General features: G+C 34.4%; 1 long non-coding RNA gene across 1 annotated transcript; it reads right to left on the reverse strand.

Annotated features, from left to right (window-relative positions):
• On the reverse strand, positions 1-22,618 carry LOC127561405 (uncharacterized). Its single transcript, XR_007953487.1, has 3 exons — positions 22,485-22,618; positions 21,892-21,998; positions 1-4,118 (listed from the first exon to the last, which is right to left on the reverse strand). It is a non-coding gene; the product is annotated as an uncharacterized LOC127561405 (long non-coding RNA).
• Between the last annotated feature and the right edge of the window lie 1,514 nt (positions 22,619-24,132).

The following is a 24,132-nucleotide window of genomic DNA, read 5'->3' on the forward strand; positions in this document are numbered from 1 at the left end:
TTATTGACCTCTAAGAAGGACTTGACTTTTAATTTAATAATTTATTATTCCCCCAATTACATGTAAATACAGTTTTAATGTGTTATTTTTCAAATTGTGGATTCCAAAATTTTCTCCCTTCCTTTCCACCCCCACCCCAATTGAGAGGACAAGCAATTTGACATAAGTTATATTTGTATAGTCATGCAAAACAGTTCCATGTAAGTCATGCTGTGAAAGAAAACAGTCAGCACTACCCTCCTTCCCACCACTACCAAAAACAAAAAACAAAAAAAACAAACCCAACAAGAATAAAGAAAAAATATGTTTTGATCTGTATTCGAGCTCTACCAGTTCTTTCTCTTTAAATAGACAGAATCTTTCATTGTAAGTTCTTCAGAATTGTCTTGGATCATTGTATTGCTGAGAAAAACTAAGTTCTTCACAGTACAGCAGCATACAATTTTGTGTTATTGTGTACAATGTTCTTCTGGTTCTGCTCATTTCACTTTGCATCAATTCATGTAAAGACTTAAATTTTAAAAGGGAGTGCTTATAAACCTTGTTTCTCTTCTTCTTTTGACCTGGAAAGTAATGCTCCTATGAGGAATTAGGGGAGAAACCATCCTTCTCTCTGCTCCCGCAGCATTGTAACTCTTCTCATTTGAGCAGCCAGATGTCATTCAATCATGTAAGCTGAGGGTTGGTTTTGGAGCCCTGGGCTGACTTTTCCCTTTTGTGGTTCTTTTTCTGAATATAGATTATTGAACAGCAATCCCAGGCTAAGTATGTCCAATCTTGGAAGCAACTTTGTGAGATTATCGTGTTCAGAAGTTTCAGGTCCTCACTCAGAGTAGACTAGCTTCAGGAATTTAATATCAAACTAAGTAACATCAAAAAGAGCAATTGCTCAAGCTTGGACTGATTTGTCAGAAGACTTGAACCTAGAGAGAGTCTTTTAGGGCAGAATTGGAGTGAAATGTAACATTGCCTATTCAGCAATTCCACAAACTGTTTCATGTTCTAATATTGCAATCCCAGTCTCCTACTATAACAGTAATTACTTGCTACATGTTTAAATTTCTATCAATATGTACTTGTAAGAACCTTTTGTGTTTAACATTTCTTTTGTATGGAGGAAATAAATACCTGTCCCATAACTGATTTATATTGTGCACAGAGTACCATTTTACTCTCATTTGGCGAGATCTTAGATGTGAGGAAAATCTAATTTTTAAGAAATTTCTTCTCAGGACACCACAGTGGGGATATAACTAAACAAAAATGGGTAAAAATGGTCAGACTCCCCTTGAAGTCAACCCAAGCCAGACCACAGACTTAATAGGGAGGTAGAGGGTGCAGCTCCTTGAACATGACAGTGTTTTTTAATTATTACACTATATTTAACAGATATCTATGTAACCTAGGAAAATCAAATTTATAAGAAGTTTTGCTCATTTCAGCACAGGACAGATGTTTTGTTTAACATGCGATTTATGTATTTATAATGCTAATCTTACATTTTGGGGCATTCATTTTTATTTTGAGTTCCAAATTTTCTTCTTCCTTCCTGTTCCTCCCCCAATCCATTGAGAAGGCAAGCAATATGATACTTCTTATACATGTGGAGTCATGCAAACATATTTCCATAGTAGCCATGTTGCAAAAAAAAAAAGTGAGAAAAAAAACAATGCTTTAACCATCTCTCAGTTCATCAGTTCTCTCTCTGAAAGTAGATAACTTTTTTTTTTATCATGGGTCCTTGAAATTGGGGTGGATCATTGTATTGATCAGAGTACCTAAGTCTTTCACAGTTAATTATTGTTACAACAACACTGTTTCTGTATTATAAAGTTCTCCTATATCTGTTCATTTCACTTTGCATCAGCTTATCAGCTTATAAATCTTTCCAGGTTTTTTGTAAACCATTTCCTTCCATCATTTCTTATAATGTAATTATATTTTATCACAATCATATACTATAACTTGTCAAACTTGTATTTTTAATATTTTGATAATTGTATTTCAATATAATTGCCTTCCTTTTCAATCCTATGTATTTTATAGCATTATGTGTCAGTTGATTTTTTACTGAACTAATCTTTCTTTTTAGCTTTATTTACAATGGAAGGCTGCCTGGGTAGGGTAACAGAAGAATGATGAAAAGTTCAGATGAAAAGTTATACCAGATGATACACCGAGTGAATGCATTTTAAAAACATTTATTCTGAGAATCACCACATTGCCAAAGAGGTCCATGAAAAACAAATAAACATAAAGATTAAGTACTCTTGGTACAGGGGAAGGCTTACTTTTCTGAGCATAACAGTTTTTTTCTTCCTAATATTCCCACCAGGTTCAACTGATGGAGATACTTCTGTCATATCTAGATGCCCTGTATTATTTTCTTTATTAACGTGAGAAACACGAAATAGAAAAGGATTCATGATTTAGACATGAGTGATACTATAAGCAAATTAGAAGATAGTCTATCTTTCAGATCTATGGAGAAGGAAGGAATTTATGGCCAAAGAAGAGCTAGAATACATTATGTAATGCAAAATGGCTAATTTTTATTATATCAAGTTAAAAAGATTTTATGCAAGCAAACAAAACCAATGCAGACAAAATTAGAAGGGAAATAGTAAACTGGGGGAAAAATTTACATCCAAGATTTCTGATAAAGGCCTCATTTCTAAAATATATAGAGAATTGATTCAAATTTATAAAAATATAAGCCATTCTCCAATTGATAAATTGCCAAAGAATATGAACAGACAATTTTCAGATGAAGAAATTAAATTCTAGTTATATGAAAAGGTGCTCTAAATCACTATTGGTCAGAGAAATGCAAATTAAGACATTCTGAAGTACCACTACACATCTCTCAGATTGGCTAAGATGTAAGGAAAAGATAAAGATGAATGTTGGAGAAGGATGTAGGAAAATTGAGACACTAATACATTGTTGGTGGAGCTGTGAACTGATCCTACTATTCTGGAGAACAAAATGCAACTGTGCCCAAAGGGCTATCAAACTGTGCATATCCTTTCATCCAGCAGTGTCTCTACTGGGACTATATCCCAAAGAGATTATTAAAAAGGGGAAAGGATCCAAATGTGCAAAAATGTTTGCGGCAGCCCTTTTTGGAGTGGCAAGGAATTGGAAACTGAGTAGATGCCCATCAGTTGGAGAGTGGCTGAATAAGTTATGGTATATGAATGTTATGGAATATTTTTGTTCTATAAGAAACTATCAGAAAGAGATTTCAAGAAAGGTCTGGAAAGACTTAAATGAGCTGATGCTATAAGTGAAGTGAGTGGCAACAACAAAATTATACAATGATAAATTCTGATGAATGTGGCTCTTTTCAACAGGGAAGTGATTCAGACCAGTTCTAATGGTCTTGGGATGAAGAGAGCCATCTACACCCTTGAAGATTGTAGGAACTGAGTGTGGATCACAACATAACATTTTCACTTTCTTTGTTTTTATTTGCCTGAATTTTTTTCTTTCTCATTTTTTCCCCCTTTTTGATCTGATTTTTCTTGTGCAGCATGATAAATGTGGAAATATGTATAGAAAAATTGCACATGTATAATATATATTGGATTACTTGCTGTGCAGGGGAGGGGAGTGGGAGAAGGGAGGGAGAAAAAATTTGGAACACAAGGTTTTGCAAGGGTGAATGTTGTAAACTATGCATATGTTTTGAAAATAAAAAACTTAAAAAAAAATTAGTGGGAAACACATGCTCTATCATCATTCAAATGCACTCAATTCAACCAGCATTTTTTAATCAATCCCTATAAACAGAGCACTATTCTAGGTACAAAACTTGGATAAGAAATCATTTCTGTCCTAACAGATTTTATAATTTCATAGGATGGGCATCAATCATTAGGCTAATCAATATTTGTTTTGCCAGATTGTAAGTGTTCACCCCACTTGCATTTCTGTATAGATGGGGATGGATCAGGCGCTTCTGTAGTTTCCACAGACTGTTTGAGTAGGAAGGAGCTCTGCCATTGGCAGAATGTACCCCACCCATGATATTGTATAACCACATCAATCTTTTCAAGGACTGCACGGTCTTCCCTTTGTCGTGCATAAACTGGTATTCAGACACTGTTCTTTTCCTGTTGGGAAAGAAACAAAAAGAGTCAGTGGATGTGGGTAGGATCTGACCAGGTAATTGAATGGTATTGTTTAGTCACTACTATTGATAATAACGAATAAAAAGTTAATTGGATTAAGTGCTAGAGAAAATAAATAGTAATTCATATCTAGAGATAACAAGTTTTTATTAAGCACCTGCTTTGGACCAGGCACTGTCCTAAGTACTCTCTACAATTATTATCTCATTTGATCCTCTCAACAATATTAGGAGGTTGGTTCAGTTAGCCACATTTTATAGTTGGGGAAATTAAGGTACGTATAAGTTAAATGACTTGCTCAAGGTCATACCTCTAGATTTTAACTCATATTTTCCTGACTTCAAGCCCACCATTCTATCTACTACCCACTAGTTACCTCTGATCTATATGATGCTTTAAAAATTATAAAGTGCTTCATTCATTCACTTAAAAGCATTAAGAACTTGATGCTTTATATAATAAAAAAGGTACACATTTTAAATAAAACTCATCTCCTACACATAGACAACTCTTCTCCAATCTGCATTCTTAGGGAAATGATTGCACCACCAACGGTTTATTTAAAGATAGTCCAGATTTCTATAACCAGTATATGACACAAAGCTAAACTTGAATCCAGATCTTCCTGACCCCAGATTGGTTTTCAGTGTCACAGCTGGTATTTCTCTGATGAAAAATCAATACATAAGCCTTAACATTTGGAAAGGTGAAAAAAAGCCTAAATTGTAAACATCACTTTATTTTTCCCAATTATATGTAAAGACAACTTGTGACACAACTTTAAAAAAAAATTGAAGTTCCAAATTCTCTTCCTCTATCTTCTCCTTCCCTAAGATAGTAAGCAATTTGATATGAATTATATATGTGGAATCATGTAAAACATATTTCCTGATTAGTCAAAACTTTAAAAAAAATTTTATTTATGGCAGTTTCTAGAATATCCTTCTCTAAATTAAACTTTTTCTTCAAATCAAAAATAGGTCAACAAATATACCTGATAGCAGCCACAGCTAGGGCAGCTAGGTGGCCAGTGAATAAAGTGCCAGATCTGGAGTTAGGAAGCTCATCTTTCTGAGGTTAATTCTGGCTTCAGACAATTAGTAGCTGTGTGAGTCTGGATAAGTAAATCATTTAACCCTGTTTGCCTCAGTTCCTCATCTGTAAAATGAGCTGGAAAAGGAAATGCCAAACCACTCCAGTCTCTTTGCCAAGAAAACCTCAAATAGGGTCATGAAGAGTCAGACACAACCGAAAAACAATTGAATGATAACAGTGCCCACCTCTTCTTAGTAGAACTCTCCTCATTTGCCTAAAGGAGACAGGTATATTTCATTACCGGTTCTCTAAAACCCTTATTAGTTTTTCAGTTGCTCAGACTTTTTCTTTTAGTAACATTTTCATTTACATTGTACACATTGTTCTGTACGTTCTGTTTATTTCACTCTACATTCCTTGATACATATATTTTCTTATTTCTCTGAATTCCTCATTTGTCATTTCTTTTTGCAAAACAATATGCTATTCCATTCACATATTTATCTTTTCAACTATTTCCGAATTGATGGGTTCCCACTTGGATTTCAATTCTTTGTTCCTCTCCAAAATGTTGCTGTGAATATTTTGGTATTGTAAGGTATATTGTAAAGATATGTGTGTTCACTTGGGTAGTTTAAATCAAGGTTTCTTAAACTTTTTCCATTCTTAATCCCTTTTTACCTGAGAAATTTAATGATCCCAAATATACAGGTATATAAAATAGGTATTCAAATTAAACATTTACTGATAACAAGTTGTAATTTTGCAATCTCCACATTCAGTTACAAAACCTCATATGGGGTTGAGAACCACAGTTTTAAGAAGATTGGAGTAGACTGCTTCTCCTGGGAGGCACAGATAGCTGTGATCTGAGATTTGGACTCCTAAAAATGAGGAGAATCAGCACAATGAGGAGGGAGGAACAAGTAAGTCCTGCAAAGTACAGCTAAGGAAGGTATTTATTCTTCAACTTCTGAGGGAGCAACAACTCCCACAGCGCAAGTGCTCACAAAGTGGTCAGAAAAAACGAAACTCTTAAGAATCTAACATACTTAGTATCTCTTAAGAACTTTAGAACTGATTGTATGACATGGGAGACACTGGTATAGGACCGTCCAAGATAGATGTGCCCTCATCAGAGAAGGTGCTGGGCTCTGTGAGCAAAGCAGAATTGAATTAGCCCAAAAGAAACTCGAAATGAAAATTAGAGATGCTACCCCAAAAGTTCATAGGGACTATTTATGTCCAGCTGGTGGCAGAACATTCCGAGCTCATATTGGTCTGATCAGCCACATTATAACTTGACTCTAACATAATGATATCATTTTGGTCCTCTTCGAGACTTCAAGAAACGAAAGACAACAACCAACCAGGAGTACAATCGGTTCAAAATAAAAAGCTACTTTTCTGGTCAAACTTAAGGGGAGGAGGGCAGTGTGGGAAGTGGAGGATTTTCAGGCTTATACTTCTAGGCTTCCCATCAAACACAGTGTCCACAGTCTGTTTATCTGTCTATCTCCATGCATCTGGCATATGAATATAATGGATTATTGTTCTATAAGAAATGATCAGCAGGCTGATTTCAGAAAAGCCTGGAAAGACTTAAATGAATTGATGCTAAGTGAAGTGAGTAGAACCAGGAAATCATTGCTCACCAGATTATGTGATGATCAACTGCGATTGACTTGGCTCTTTTTAGCATTGTGCTGATTCAAAGAAATTTCAATAGACTTGTGATGGAGGATGCCATCCTCAGCTGTAATGAGCCAGAACGCTGGAGAAGCATACTTGAAATAAGGTGTTAACTCAGAGGAATTGATGGAACAATGGTTATCTAGTTTAGCATAGTGATTAATAGTTCTCTAGTTCATTACATGTACTTAGTGCTTAATATAGTTCTTCAAGATTGATATCTATTCTACAAGATTCACACCTACGATGATGTAATTATAATAGAGTATATAACAGTCAACAAGGACCATCTTGATGGCTGGCCTATCCTCCTCCTGCATTTCCTTCACCGAGACCAAGGCCCGGCTGAAGGGCCTCCAGAAAGCTAGCCCCAGGTCCAGTCTGGACTTTTTCCCTGGCTTATTTTCGTGGTAATTACTCTGCTGAAACAAAGGCTGATCCAAAGACCTCCAGAAAACCAATCAGAACATTATACTTAGCCAGAGAGAGAACTATGGAGACTGAATATGGATCAAAGCATAGTATTTTCACCTTTTGTTGTTGTTGTTGTTGTTTGTTTGCTTACTTGTTTTTTCCCATTTCTCGTTTTTTTTTCTCCTTTTGATCTGATTTTTTTTTTTTGCTCAGCATAATGAATATGGAAATATATTTAAAAGAATTGTACATGTTTAACCTATATCAGATTGCCTGCTGTCTGAGTAGAGGGGAAGGGGAAGGAGAGGGAGAAAAATTTGGAACACAAGAAGCTGAAAACTTATCTTTGCATGTATTTAGAAAAATAAAATATTATTAAAAGAAAAAATATTATACAATAATATTCCATTATATTCATATACCAGATGCATGGAGAGAGACAGATAAACAGACTTTGGACACTGTGTTTGATGGGAATCCTAGAGGTTTAAGCCCCAAAAAAATATATTATACATTGTGTGTATATATATATGTTATATATTATACATTTGGGCGTATAACTTGTATGCTTTCACAGCCATATTTTCCTGTGAAATTACTTGCTCAAAGCACTTTCACTATAGATAACCATTTTTAGGAATTCAAACTTGAGTTGAAAAGCAAACAAATGCTCTTTGGAGATCTAGCTAGAAGTCAACATTGCCACTAATTATAGTGTAATTCTTAGTTAATCTCTATTTTTTAGTCAATGGGAGTAAAAGAAGATTGGGACAGATGAGCTTGAATAATTCTTCCTACCTACTTATCTTACCTGTTCTAAAATATAGCTATCAGAAGGGAAAAGGGAAGAAGTTTGGCAAGTAATTATAGTGTCCATTGGAAAGAGACACAGAGAGATCTATAATTTCTTAGGGAAAAGAGTTGGGAAAGTAAGCCAAAGAACAAAAAATAAAAATTAACTTAAGAGCAAGAAGTAAACAGGAGAAATTGCTCACTGACATCATCCTGTTTGGAAGAGAGCCATCTTTCAGGAAGAGCAACATGCTGAGCCTCCCTGCTAGTCTTAGGAATGTTATTTGGTTTTCTGGGTTAGGGAGATGGGGGTGGAGAAAGGGTAAGAAACCTAGGATGAATCATAAGACTTCCCTGTAGTTCCTCTAGGACTTTCTGAAGCATTACGCCCTCACCCCCAACACAAGTATTCAGAGACTTCTCAATAATAACTTGACAGCTGTTAGCAATTACTCACCTACCGTATTTCCTTATAATTCCAGGAAGATACTAGTGGTATGGCCAACTATTCAAAATGAAATCCCCTTACACCAAATACAATAGAATCATGTTAGAACAATTTTGTCAAGGGGATAATCCTACTTTTCTAGGCTTTTGAAGTTACAGTGAGAGAACACAATATATTGTTCTGAATGGAAAGACATCATTGTACTATAATAGTACTATAATAGTACTATAATAGAAAGGCCTTTGGACTAGGAGTCAGGATATCTGAGTTCTGATCCTTGCTTTACTACTAATTGATTGAACAATTTTGGGCAAATCTACTCATTTCTCTCTGCTTCAGTTTTCTCTCCTGTGAAATGATGGAGTTGGACTAAATAATACCTCAATGTCACTTTCAGCTCATAAACTCCTCTGGCTTCACTCACTTTATAAGTAAACCTATGATCTGGCAAAACTTTTTATAATGGGGTAGTTACATGTCAATCAAAACTTTTCTGTAGTAAAAACCATTTCAAAGTCCCAGGTTATTTCAAGCAATATTTAATTTAATTGGAGGAGATGTAAGGTGACAAAGTAAATTGTCATATCTGAATCTAGTTCCCTTCCATCAATTCAGGAATAGCAAGAAAGACACCAAAGTAAAAGAATAAAAATTTCCACAAGGAAAAGTATCTCAGAGAGAAGGAAAGTCATGAAAGTCAGACATGAGTAAGCAAAAAGACTCTAATACAATAAATATTGGACAAATAGGTGGTGCCATAGAGCATAGAACACAGGGCCTGGAGTCAGGAAGACTCCTCTTCCTGAGTTCAAATTCAACCTCATACACTTACTAGCTGTATGATCCTGAGCAAGTCACTTAACTCTGTTTACCTCAGTTTCCAAATCTAGAAAATGAACTGGAGGAGGAAATGACAAATCACTGTAGTATCTCTCCCAGGAAAACCCCAAATGGGGTCATGGAAGTCAGATACAATTGAAACAACTGAACAACAACAACATGGGGTAATAGAACAACACAAAAAGAAAAATATCCTAAAAGCAAAAATGGATCTATTATAACATTTTTCTAAATGTCTAATAGGCTCCATAGGAGAAAGTTAGGAATTTTTTGACATCTTTAAGAATGGAATTTAAATCAATGAATGAACAGCAATGATACTTGAATAAGGAAACTCAACAGTCTGGAAAATTCAACAGTGATCTTTAACAAGAGAAATTATGAATAATAGAATGATCCTACTGGATCTGAGATGAGGAGGGAGAACTTTCTAGGCAAGGGGGACAGCCAAAAAAATGTCCAGAGCTGAGAGATAGAAAATCATGTTTGTGGAACATCCAGGAGGGAAGTGTTAATGAATAGAGAGTAGGGAGCAGGGAATAAAGTGTTAGAAAACTGGAAAAACAAGATAAAATCAAATCATAAAAGGCTTTAAATAACAAACACAGCATTTTGCATTGGACTCTGAGCTAATAAGAAGCCACTGTAGTTTATTATTAGGAGAGTGACAATGATTAGACAGGCACTTTAAGAAATTCACTTTGGTGGCTGAATGGAATATGGATTGAAGTGGGGAGAAAGTTGAAGCAGGCAGATGATCAGCAATATTGCAATAGTACAGGTAAAAATCAAGAAACAAAGAATTTAGAAGCCCAAGAAACAAAAATTTGAGTCACATTTCAAGGAAACGCACAACAAAATTTCCAGAGGTTTTACAGAAGATGGTTAGAAAATTAACAGAAAACACAGGATTCTAACAGAAATGAGCTTCAAATTCAACTAACTCAGAAATATAGAGGATATTTCAAGTAACCTAGAACAAATCAAATAGCAACAAAAACAAAAACAAAAAAACCCAGAAACAAAACTAAGCAAAAATTCCTCATCAATTTGAATTATACTTAAATTCTAATCCAGACAAGAGATGAAAGGATATGGAATATAATATATTAAAAAGTGAGGGAAATTATTCTGATACCCTAAATTGTATATCTAGTAGAACTAAAATTTTTAGTTTTGTTTTTTTTTTTTAAGTGCACTTAATGCACTCTGGGCCTTCCAAATATTTTCAAGGAAGTGGCTAGCTTTAGCTTAAGCTTTTGCCAGGTACTACAAGAAGAATTTTAAAGAGATAAAGTAGAGAGAAAAAAGACAAAGAGAAATCTTGCAGAAATAAGTGGAACTGGTTAATGAGGTCCAGCTCTGGATAACATGAGCAGTAGGCTCAGCCTGTCACTAATCCACATGAGAAAATTTAGTGGACTTAGTCCTAAAAGTGAGTAATGACATGTAACAGCGGGTCCCTGCTCCTGGATTCAGACCATGTGTAAGTATGCTATGAATATTTCTTATCTGTTCACTACATGATGAAGAAAATCTCTTTAACTGGTTGCTAAAAGTGTACTTTTACTACCATAACTGGTAGGCTAAAAATGTACACAAAGGCTCCAATGAACACATTTGATTTCTTTTTTTCCTCTAGGCTTGAGGTGGAAGTCAATCAGTCAGTAAGTATTTATTAAATGTCTATTATGAGCTGGGCATTGTACTAAGCTCTGGAGATACAAAGAAGCAAAATAGCTCCTACTCTTGAGCATTGCCCACCACTTAATGGAAAGGATGATTTTTGGAGCTCTAGAGGGTCAGTGAGAATATGGTCTCCTGGGCAAGCCTCTGAATGAGGCTACCTCTTCTTTGTGCCTTTTTTCCTTTGGGAAAAGGCTTTGTGAGAATCTAGTAATCAAATCTGAGAAGGAGTCTAGTAACTGAATCTGTAGAGTGACATGCCTGACCTAGTTCAGCAATGGATCAATCTTGCAGCCAAAATACAATGTCTTTCAAGCAAGGGAATAACAACCCTTACGTCACACTCAGAAGTAAACTCAATGGTGGGATGAATGTTTATAGCTACTTCTATAAGATTGAATTGAATCTTCCCAGGAACCAAAGAGAGGAGAGGATGTGCATTTTTGTACTTTGTATCTTATAACTTTTCAGTAATCATTTCTTTCTAACAGTTAATTGATTCTAACTGGAAGTACCCCTAGAATCCTTAAGGGAAAATGTAGGCAGTAATAATCTGAATAACCCACCTTTCTAGGCTATATGTGGGTAGAAAGATTAAGTTCAGAGTCTCACAGTACAAACATTATGACAGATTTAAAGTAAAGTGATAAAATAATATTAGTATTTAATATAGATGCATTGAATGGAATAGCAGCTAAATATTTAAAGAAACTGTTAACTTCAATGCAAAAAGGCCTACATAGCAACAAGACACTGAAAAGAAGATAATTTAACTTTCCTGTATCAAAACTGGAATACTTTAACAGAACATGCAGGAAGTTTCAAGTTTCAAACTTAATATTTGTTGCCCAACTCTGTGTGACCCCATTTTGGGAGTTTCTTGGCAAAGATACTAGAGTAGTTTGCCATTTCTTTCTCTAGTTCATTTTACAAATGAGGAAACTGAGGCAGACAGGGTGAAGTGACTTGCCTGGAGTCACACAGCTATTAACTATCTTAGGGTGGATTTTAATTCAGGTCCTCCTAACTCCAAGTCTGGAGCTTTATCCATTGTCATCTAGCTATTCCCTTAAGCTTAATAACAATAATGATGATAATAGTTAACCTTTATATAATATCTACTATGTACCAGATAACTGTACTAAGTGTGAGGCATAAAGAAAGGCAAAAACAGTCACTGCTCTCAAGAATCTCACAGTGTAATGGGGAGACAATATGCAAATAACTATGCATAATCAAGATATATAGGATAAATTGGAGGTAATCACAGGAAGAGGGCCTTAGTGTTGAAAGAGAGCTGAATTTTAGCTAATACTTGAAGGAGGCCGAGAGGTATTGTTCAGGACGAAGACACCTACCTAAATTGACTACTCAAAGATCACTCAAAAAAAGCAGAATTATTTATTAGAATCTCGAGAAGCGGACCATCCCAGTCTGTGAGCCGAAGTTCACAGCAGAAGGGCCACTTCCTTGAGAGTGCTCACAGTTTTTATACATTTCAAACAAAGAACCCCAAAAATCCCAACCTCTATTTGTTGTGATTAGTCACATAAGTCTCTATTCCCCTCTCTGGTTAGTGGAATGCAGTAGATGTACAGCTTCCTCACCAGTATCCTTCTTTGGACAATGTAATGTAGTCCAGGCCTTATCTAAAATCACATGACTCCAGAGAAGCCAAGGCTGAGGCCTTAAGGCTTCAATTAATTTAGCTAAGTCTCTGATCAATTTGTGCTTGAGCTGTAAGTTCTTTATCTTTTCCACACAATATGACGAAGAGAAAGAGCATTTCAGAAATTGAGGACAACCAATAAAAAGCCTGGAGTGAGGAGATTGAATTGTTTTCATAAGGAATAGGAAGAAGGTCAATGTTTTTGGAAAAAAGAGTATGTGGAAGGGAGTAAGACTGGAAAGATAAGAAGGAACCAGGTTAAAAGAAGCTTTAAAAATCAAACAGGATATTATCATAGTTAATCCTGATGGCTATAAGAAGCCATTGAATTTTATTGAAAGAGAGTGACTCGATCAGATCTGTATTTTAGAAAAATCTGTTTGACAGATGAATGAAGGATAGATTAGATTGGGAAAAGAGTTGAGGCAGAGAGACCCATCAGATTGTTGCAAAAGTCCAGGCTTGAGGTGAAGAGAGCTTGCCCTGGAGAATATGAGCAAAAGAATTAAGTCTATTTGCTAAGTTATGAGTGGATCAAAGAACAAAGTAGTACTATTTTTTAAGAAGAGAATGAATATAAAAATGATCAAAAATCAAAAATAAAGAGAAAATCACAATGAATGGAGGGAGGAAATGATCAAAACTCATAGATGACAACATCCTAACAAAATTGGTAGTTTAAATAAAATAGATGAATAGTTACAAAAATATTTATAAAATAAGAAAAAGAAAACCTAAAATAACCCAATCAGAAAAAGAAACTAAATAACTAATTTAAATGAAATGGTGTGGTTATATGAGTGTATAAGTTCCAAAATCAGATAGATTAAAACATTTTAAAAATAAATAATCCCTGTTCTATATAAATGGTTTTCAAAAATAGATGCTTTGAAATAAATATGGTCCTAATATAAAAAGCAACAAAACTCATAGTAAATACAATGGATCATATTAATGCTGCTTTGATAAACTTAATGTAGGTGGCATTCAGTTCTTCTGGTTCTGGGTAAATAAGGGAAGGATGTGATTGGATATACAATCATTCATCACCATTGTTTTAAAATTATTTTGCTTAATGGTTTTAGAGATGGTAATGGTGGTGGTGCTCTGTTTTTTTTCCCCCCCTAAATTTATCTTGCTCAAATAAGATAGAAAATTAACTATTCTTCTTTCTAACTCCTAGCCTTAGAGACTTGCCTGGAGTTTTGAGAGAATAGATGATTTATTCATGGTCACACAATTATAGCACATATCAAAAGAAGGACTTGAATCAGGTCCTCATGGCTCCAAAGTCTGGCCTTCTCATATTATGTGCCCTGTAGACTAAAATTTATATAATGATTTGCAAAACACATGCATATAGTTGAGTAGTTGTTGTCCTTTATTTCTTGACAAGGACCAAAATGACATCACTATGTAAAGGTACAAGGTGTGTGTCTGTGACTGATCAGACCTATACAAGTTTAGAATAGCACAAATAGTCCACCCAAATATTTTAAATGGAGATGTCACTTTTTTTATTATGCTATATAATTTAATATATATTTTGTCATTTATAAACCTATAAATTTTATATATGTCAAATATATATTTATGTTTATATATTAAATATTGTATTTATAAATGTATTATTTTCAAATTTACAATTATGTTTTATATTTATAAAGCATATTTATATCATATGTTTTTATATGCTCTTTTACTTGCATTCTCACAACTGAATGTCACAACTCCATGAGAAAAGCAGCGAAATTATTAACGTCCCACAACTTTGAAAGATTTAAGAACTCTGATCAAGCTAGTGACCCATCATCTCAACTCTAGAAAGCTGATAATGAAATTTATCCCTTTGCTTGGCATTGAAATGTATATTTTTAGACATAGGAAAAAAATCTTAATATCCCCAACTAGTAGATAATGAAATTAAATTTGGATGAGGAAATCAAAACCCAAAGGGATCGAGTGACTTATTTGATGTCACAAAAATAGGATGTGATAGAATAGGAAAAGGAAGGAGAGGGAATAAGCATTTTTATAGAATCTGCTGTATTCCAGATGGTACTAAATGCTTCACAATTATTATGTCATTTGATCCTCACAATAATCCTAGGAGGTAGATGCTATAATTACTCATCTCCATTTTATAAATGAGGAAATTAAGGCAAACAAAGGTAAAGTGACTGGCTTAGGGTCATATTGCTCAGTGCCTGAGGCAGGATTGGAACTCAAGTCTTCCTGACTCCAAGCCTAACATTCTATCTACTATACCACCCACCTATAAAACCAGTTTTATAGCCATTAGTTTTTTTATTATTATTATCCTTATACATTCCTTTACGTGAAAAGATTGTTTCATTCATTATATTTGTATCTCTAATGCCTAGCACAGGGCCTGGGACATAGTAGGCATTTGATAATTGTTTGGTGAAACAAGATGTTATTCTGCCTTCAGTCTTTGTGAACTTGGTCAAGTCATTTAAATTTTCTTTCTTTTTTTAATTAAAAAAATTTAGATTTTACATATATTCTTTTTTTTTTTTTTTTTTTTTTTTACTTATTTCCATATGAGTCAGGTTGGGAGAAAAAAAATCAAAACAAAAGGAATAAACCATAAGAAAGAGAAAAAAGAAGAAAAGGGACTGTGTTGATTCACATTCTCCATAGGTCTCTCTCTGGATGAGAATAGGGTTTTCCATCCAAAGTTTATTGGGATTACCTTGAATCTCTGAATTATTGAAAAGAACCAAGTATCTCAGTTAATCATCACACAATCTTGTTTTTGCTGTGTGACATGTTTTCCTGGTTCTGCTTGCTTCACTCAGTTCATGTAAATCTTTTCAAGCTTTTCTATCATTAACCTGTTCCAAGACTTAGCAGTTTCTACATTAAAGGGCTAGAAGTCTTAGAATATAGACATAGATCTAATATTCCAAAGAGCAATGGAGCTAGGATTACAACCAAGAATCACCTACCTAGCAAAACTGAGTATAATCCTTCTGGGGAAAAGGTGGATACTCAATGAAATATAGGATTTTCAAGCACTAATGATGAAAAGACCAGAACTAAATAGGATATCTGATTTTCAAATACAGGACTCTCCTAGGAGAAGGATAAGGAGGTCATCAGAAAAATGATATGATATCATAAAGGACTCAATAAGATTTATCTCTTAACATTCTTACACGGGAGGATAATACTTGTAACTCATTTTAACTTTTTCATTATTATGGCACAGATGTGAGTTGAATATGAAAGGATAATGTCTTTAAAAAAAAAAAAGAAATTAAGGGATGAGAGAGGAATGTACTTTCAGGAAGGGAAAGGGAAAGGCAGTGGAATGGTATAAATTGTTTGCCATAAAAAGAGGCTTTTGCAGTGGAGGGGAAGAGGAAGAAGAGGAAGAAGAGAGGGAAGAAGTAAACTTAACTCTCATCAGAATTGACTCAAAGAGGAAATAACATGTACATTCAATGTGGGTATAGAAATCTATCTTACTTTGGAAGAAATGGGGAATGGGATACAGGAAGGGCAGAAAGTGATGTAAAGGAGGGCATATTGGGGGAGGGAGTGATCAATAGCAAAATACTTGAGGGATAGGATGAAAAAAGGAAGAGAATAGAATAAATAGGAGGAAAAACAAATAGCAATAATAATTGTAAAAAGATATTTGAAGCAAATTTATCTGATAGAGCCTCATTTCCCAAACACAAAGAGAGATGAATCAAATTTTTAAAAAATAAGAGCCATGCCCCAATAGAGAAAGAATCAAAAGATATGAACTATATTCAAAAAGCTATAAAATCATGAATATTCTTTGACCCATAATACCACTACTAGTCAATAATGCCAAAAGATTTTTTTTTTTTTAAAAAGGAAATGGTCCTATAGGTACAAAAATATTTACAAACAGCTTTCAGGGCAAAAACACTGGAAACTGAGGGTCTTCCCATAAATTGGAGAATGGTTGAATAAATTATGGGGTTATTATTGTTCTATGGGAAATGAGTAGAATGCTCTCAGAAAAGCCTAAAAAATCCTACAAGAACTGAAGCAAAGTGAAATGTACTGTGTACAAAGTAATAGCAATGTTCTGGGATGGTCAGCTGTGAATGACTTTGCTGTTCTCAACAATACAATGATCCATGACTACTCTGAAGGACTTATGAAGAAAAATCCTATCCATACCCAGAGAAAGAGCAGATTATGTCTAAATACAATACTTATAAGGATACTTATTCTCTCTAATTTTTTTCTAGTCCAATTTCCTTAGTTTCTATATAAAAAAGGTCTAGAAAAATGAAGTATTTTGTACAACTTCACATCAAAGGCAATAATTTTCCATAACTTTATTTTTCTTAAGGGTTTTTTTAAGGGTGGGGGAGAGATGTTTTCTTTCATAATATGATTTTTATGGAAATGCTTTGCATAACTTCATATGTGCTTTGTAAATGGGGGTTAGCGGTAGGGATAAAGGAGATAATATAGAAGTCAAAGTTTTAAAAATAAATGTAAAAAATGTTTTAAATGTAATTAGAAAAAATAAAAATATTAAAATAAAATAAAATCAGCCAGCTCACAATTTATTTAAGTTTTCGATTCTTTAGGCAATTCTGTTAGGCAGACTTTAAGTTGCAAAAAAGGTATCCCCCTCCATTGATAAAAAGAGTTTCCTCACTTCAGAGTTCCTTATACCAGTAAAAACATGCCCAATCCTTAACCCTATCTTTTGACACAACAATTACTTCTCAATAAACAGTCAGACAATTCTTTATATAGTATATTTCCTGGCTGGGCAAGATTAGGTGAAAGAAGAAACATCATCAATTATTAACAGAAAGAAAAAATGTATACTTTCCCTTTGGTGCCAACACTGAGAATTTTATCTAACATGAGATTTGCTGCTTCTCCTTATTTTTATTTGCACAATTGTAATCATTATTTATGGTGTTCTTTTGGCCTCCTTTTTTCCACTCTGAATCATTTCATATGAGTCTTCCCATATTTTTCTGAATTTTTCCATATTTGTTATTCCTTAATGTGCTATAATATGCCATTATATTTGTTTATATATTATGGTTTATTCTCCAGTTGATGGGCACATTTCATTTCCAGATTTTTATTATCACAAATAATGCTATCAACATTTTGTGTGGAGGTATGTATGCATATTTATATATACACATGTATGTATGTAAACAACTAGGTAGCATAGTGGACAGAACACCAAGCCTGGAGTCAGGAAGATTCATTGTGATTTCAAATCTGGCCTGATACTTCCTAGCTGTATGACCCTGGGCAAGTCACATAACCCTGTTTGCCTCAGTTTCCTCATCTGTAAAATGAGATGGAGAAGAAAATGACAAACTACTCCAGGATCTTTGCAAAGAAAGCTCCAAAATGGGATTATGAAGAATCAGATATGACTTAATGATTGAACCAAAAAATTTATGTATGTGTGTAGGGTTTTTTTAGTCAATGTTAAAAACTGGTTTTCTGGGGAGAAAATTGTATGCAGGTCAAACTTTTAAATTTAATCTTAATTATTAACATTTCCTCCAAAATTTTCTTAAGTCCAGACAATCAACAAAACAACAAATTAAACTTTGATTTGCAGCATTTGGTGATTTCTAAGGTATAAATGCTCACATTGAAAATTTAACTATCATTTCTTGTAAGCTGGTAAAATCTAACTCTAGCACACTGTTGTATATATGTATTTTCTTGCTCTCAGTAATCTCCTTGGAAGGAAATATTTTCACAAGTATAAATTCTGGGTCATGGGGTATTAACAATTTGGTAACCTTTCTTGCACAATTCCATATTGTTTTCCAAAATAGTTGAACTAATTTACAATTATGCCAGCAATGAATTACTGTGTCATGGCTAGTTTTTTGGTTCCTCCCAAAATCAGAAACCAAAAATATGGGTGGGTGTGCCTTAATTTAAGAAACACACAAACACACACACACACACAGACACACATTGGAATTTACAAAACAAATAATTTAGGAAATGACTCTGTTAGCAAATAATATTTGTTTTACAAAAAAAATTCACCAAGGAACTCCTTTAAAGAGTGAGCTCCAGTACTGCATTTCTCTCAAATTTAATTTACTTATAATTTTTTTAAAAGAACTATTATATAAATCAAAAGTATGGGGGCAGCTAGATGGCACAGTGGATAGAGTACCAGTCCTGAAGTCAGGAAAACCTGTGTTCAAATCTGAACTCAGACACTTAACACTTCCTAGCTGTGTGATCTTGGGCAAGACACTTAACCCCAATTGCCTCAGGGGAAAAAAATCAAAAGTAGATGCAGTTTGTTTTGTATCACAATGCATGGTAGGAGGAAAGATTCACAGATAGGAATATGTTCTCCCCCAAACCACAAAGCAATTAATATCAGTAATACTTTTTTTGAAGGGCTAGAACTGTAGATCATAAGCAAATCACTTTATCTTTAAGCCTCAGATTCCTTTCCTTGAAGCATTTTTTTGTCATTGTCACTTCGCAATGACTTTTTTCCTTTTCAGTCCCTGCCCAGAGAATACCTTTTTGTAACAAAGATCAAAAGTTAAGCAATACAAGTCAACAAGTCAACCATGTCTGAAAAATGTATGCATCATTCTGACCTTATCATCCATCCTCTCTTTGACTGATAGTGGGAGGCCTGTTCTGAAATTACAGTGTGCCCCTGCATTGAGCAAAATTCTGAAGACTTTTCAAGTTGTTTTCCTTTGTGTTATTGTGATCATGATATAATTATTTTCTTGGTTTCACCTACTTTCTTGTATATCAGTTTGTAAAAGTCTTCCCAAGTTTCTCAAGAAACTTTATATCCTTTGTTTCATAGTAGAATACCATTTATTCTTACAAAACGTGTTCAATTATTCTTTATTAATGGATACTACTCTCCTTTCAATTTTTTTTTCTGTGAGAATATATATATATATAGAACCTTCCCATCTGTCTTTGACTGCCTTGAGTTAGATGCATAGTTGTAGTATGATTAGATGTCACGATAAGTATAGGGACAATCTGAATTTCCCTCCTACCTCTAGAAGTTAATGATGAATAAACCATTGGAAAATGTCACCATTTTGTAAGTGAACACCTTATGTAGAACTGCTCTGTCCTCTTAAATTCTTTTAGATTTAAATTAGCTACCTTCTAATTTGATCATTTCTTTTTTTTCTTCTTTATATCACTTTTGTGCTTTTTAAGCCCTGGACTAAGCCATTCTATTTGATTTAATGCAAGCACTTGTTGTGCAGAATACATTGTGTTAGGGGTTGAAAGGTAGGATAAGATTCAGTTCCTGTCTTCATGGAGTTGCTAGTCTGGGGAGCAGAGAAAATCCCAACACAGACCATTGGAAAACATAAGAATATATTAGAAAAGTGAATTGGGGAATTAGAAAACTAAGATGTGTGAGATGTTCTAGATTTCTCTGCCCCTCTTGCTTTGATTCTCTCAAAACTCTCCCTCTTATTTTAAAGAAGGGAAAGGGACCTGTATGTGCAAGAATGTTTGTGTCAGCCCTCTTTGTAAAAGAGTGGTCAGAAACTGGAAATTTGAGTGGATACCCATCAATTGGAACAGGGGTTCTCAAACTTTTTAAATAGGGGACCAGTTCACTGTCCCTCAGACTGTTGGAAAGCCGGACTATAGTAAAAACAAAAACTTTGTTTTGTGGGCCTTTAAATAAAGGAAATTCATAGCCCTGGGTGATGGGGATAAATGTCCTCTGCTGCTGCATCTGGCCCATGGGCTGTAGTTTGAGGACCCCTGAACTGGAAAATGGCTAAATAAATTGTGGTATATGAATATTATGGAATATTATTGTTCAGTAAGAAATGGCCAGCAGGATGATTTCAGAAAGGCCTGGAGAGACTTACCTGAACTGATGCTGAGTGAAATGAGCAGGACCAGTAGATCATTATATACTTCAGCAACAATATTATATGATGATCAATTCTGATGGACATGGCCCTCTTCAACAATGAGACAAACCAAATCAGCTCCAACAGAGCAGTAATGAATTGAACCAGCCACATCCGGCGAAAGAACTCTGGGAGATGACTATGAACCACTACATAGACCCAATCCTTCTATTTTTGTCTGCCCGCATTTTTTATTTCCTTCACAGGTTAATTGTACAATATTTCAAAGTCTAATTCTTTTTGTACAGCAAAATAACTGTATGGATATGTATACATATATTATATTTGACTTATACATTAACATGTTTAACATGTATTTGTCAACCTGCCATCTGGGGGAGGGGTTAGGGGGAAGGAGGGGAAAAGTTGGAACAAAAGATTTTGCAACTGTCAATGCTGAAAAATTACTCATGCATATATCTTGTAAATTAAAAGTTATGTAACAAAAAAATACAAAAAAATTCTCCCTCTTTCCCCCATCTATTAAAAAAATCATAATATCATAGAGTTAGTGATGAAAGAAACCTTAAAGGTCATTGAACCTAATCCCTTCATTTTACAGAGGAGGAAACTGAAATCCATATTGATTAAGGAACTTTCCCCAAGAGAACACAGGTATTAACTAGAAGAGTCAAGATTTGATGATCTGGTCCTTAGCCCCCAAATCTTTCTCATTTTCTATCATACCCTACTGTCTCAAGTCTCTACCAATTCTATATTTCCTTGGTCCAAACACACACACACACACACATACACACACACACACACACACATACACACAATGCTGCGGTTTCAGTATCCTTTTCTCAGATTTCGAATTCTTGCCAGTGTCTTTTTCTCTGATATCATTGATCTGCCTAAATGATTATATATGTATAATCTATATGTATAGCACAATAGACAGAAAATACCCTGAAATCAAATCTGAAACCAAAATCTCGCCTCTGATATATATCAGCTTTAGGATCATGGGCAAGTCATAGCCTCTAAGAGACCCATAATAACTTTTCTATATGTATAAGATTCAAAGAAGTTGCTACTATGCAATCAGTGGAGTTGCTTTTCATGCTAGGAATTCCTTGCACCAATAAAATCATGAGTTCTAAGCAAATAATAATAATTTAATAGGCAACATAAAAACTAGTAAGTCAATTAAAGAAAAAAAAAAGAATGAACTTGACAGAGAACCCTACTCACTTATAACTGAAACTATCAATTAACAAAATTTTTTCTTACTTTTGAGCTTCATGAGATATATCCAAACAAGCACAGACAAAGATAATTAGAAATATAATAGTCTTTAGAGATCTCTGAGTCATCAGCATTTTGAAGTATCTTGAAACCTGATGAAGAAAATAATATGAAAGCAGCTCAATGGCAAAATCTTATCATCTTTCTGACAGTCAAGCATGCAGAATTTCATCTGCAATATTATATTTTGGGGGAAGGAAAATGTAAATTTTCTATTATAATGTAGTTGTCAAGGTGATGGCATAGTTAAATTAGGCCCACACTGCACCTAAATTCAGTTAACCATTAATTATCTGCATGTCTCTTAGTATCCATAAACAGCTGAATTCTTTTTTTCTGGCTGAGATCTCTAAATCTATTAGAAAAACATATCAAATACAGTAACATAAGATATCAGTAAAAAATAAAAATGAAAATTCATGGATAATCAGAAAAGGAAATCCCTAAAATAGAATGATCATCCCTATGTAAATCTGGATGCAGGCATTTGTTTTTAGAAGGCACAGATCTAATTTAGGAAGATTAACTTAGGGTGCACATGCAAGATCACATTAAGTCACTTATTGGCAAATACTCACTTTTGATCCTTATGACTCCTTGCTAATAAAGCTCATCCGGCTGGTAAAGCTAGAAGGAAGTACAATTGGTCCAGGTTTTCTGTGGGTGTTTTGCAGTATCTGATACCCACTTAGAAATTCTACTTCAATAGGCTGACTAGTCCTTCCAATGACTAAGGATTTTACTTTCCTACCAGAATGGATATAAATCATATAGGCGATATTGATTATCCAGACTCAAATATGCACTAGGATCTGTCTTTTGGGGAATGATTAAGAAATAGACATCCAAAGGTCCTAGAAAGAAGGCAACAACAGGAATCCTAAATGTTTTATAAACGTTTTCTCATTTAATCTTAGGGGGTAGATGCTATTATTATTTCCATTTTACTGTTCATGAGAGTGAGATTAAATGATTTTCCCAGGGTCACATAGCTAGTAAATGTCTGAGTTCATATTTGAACTCAAATCTTCTGGATTCTAGGTAGCTCAGTGGATAGAGTTCTGGGTCTAGAGTCAGGAAGACTTATTTTTCTAAATTCAAATATGGTCTCAGATACTAGCTATGTGACCTTGGAAAAGACACTTAACCCTGTTTGCCTCAGTCTCCTATCTGTAAAATGAGCTGGAGAAGAAAATGGCAAGCACTCCATTATTTTTGTTAAGAAAACTCCAAATAGGACTAGGAAGACTCAGATAGGACTGAACAACAGTTCCTGATTCTAGACCCAGGGCACCACCTAGTTGTCTCTATTAAGACAAAAGATAACTTACATGTACAGAAACCAAAAATGTATAGTTAATTGCCTGGCAAATTTTTCTTTACTACTCCCCAATATATTGTTGCTCAGCAAGCATCATTCTGGAGGACAGTTTGCCTAAGAGGCACTTTCCTGCTTTCTCCCTTCAGGGGAATAGTTAGAATTGATTTTTCTTCATCACCTATTTCTCTACCCATGGGAGGCAACTTAGGGCAGGACTTCCTCTGGAGGACCTTCTATTATCCATTCCCTCTCTTGTGGAAAGTTGGGTTAAGAGAGGAAAAAAAAAAAAAAAAAGATCCCAGTGCAGAATAATCTGTTAACTGAGAGAAAAAAGTAATTGACTTAAGAAGTTTTTTACTTTGCTTTGTTTTTATTCTAGGGCAAGAATCCCAGCTCCACATGGCTTCCCCTCTCTGCCAAGTTAGAAAGATTAAAAATACAGATCATTAATTAAATTCATAAAAGCGCTGAAACCCCAAGAAATTCTTATGATTACTAGGTTAGAAAAGAGGTTTTCCAGCCAGTTAAATTTTGTACAATCAATTTTTCACAGACTTCCCTCCCACCCCTAAACATACTATGTAATAAAAACATCAATTCAGGATACAATAAAAATCATCTTTATCTAGAAATCCATAGGAGTTTAAAAATATATTTATTTGAATATTTATTATAGTATTTCATTTTTCTATGCAAAGAAAACTTTCAACATTCACCTTTGCAAAACCTCTAAATTTTTCTCCCTCCTTCCCTTCTTCCCAAGACAGCAAGCTATCTGATATAAATTAAACATACACAATTCTTCTAAACATATTTCCATATTTGTCATGCTGAGCAGATTAAAAGTTTAAAAAAAATAGAAAAAAATCAACCAAACAACAACAACAGCAAAAAGTGAAAATACT

The sequence above is a fragment of the Antechinus flavipes genome, chromosome 4 (assembly GCF_016432865.1).
Source record: "Antechinus flavipes isolate AdamAnt ecotype Samford, QLD, Australia chromosome 4, AdamAnt_v2, whole genome shotgun sequence".
NCBI classification, from domain to species: domain Eukaryota; kingdom Metazoa; phylum Chordata; class Mammalia; order Dasyuromorphia; family Dasyuridae; genus Antechinus; species Antechinus flavipes.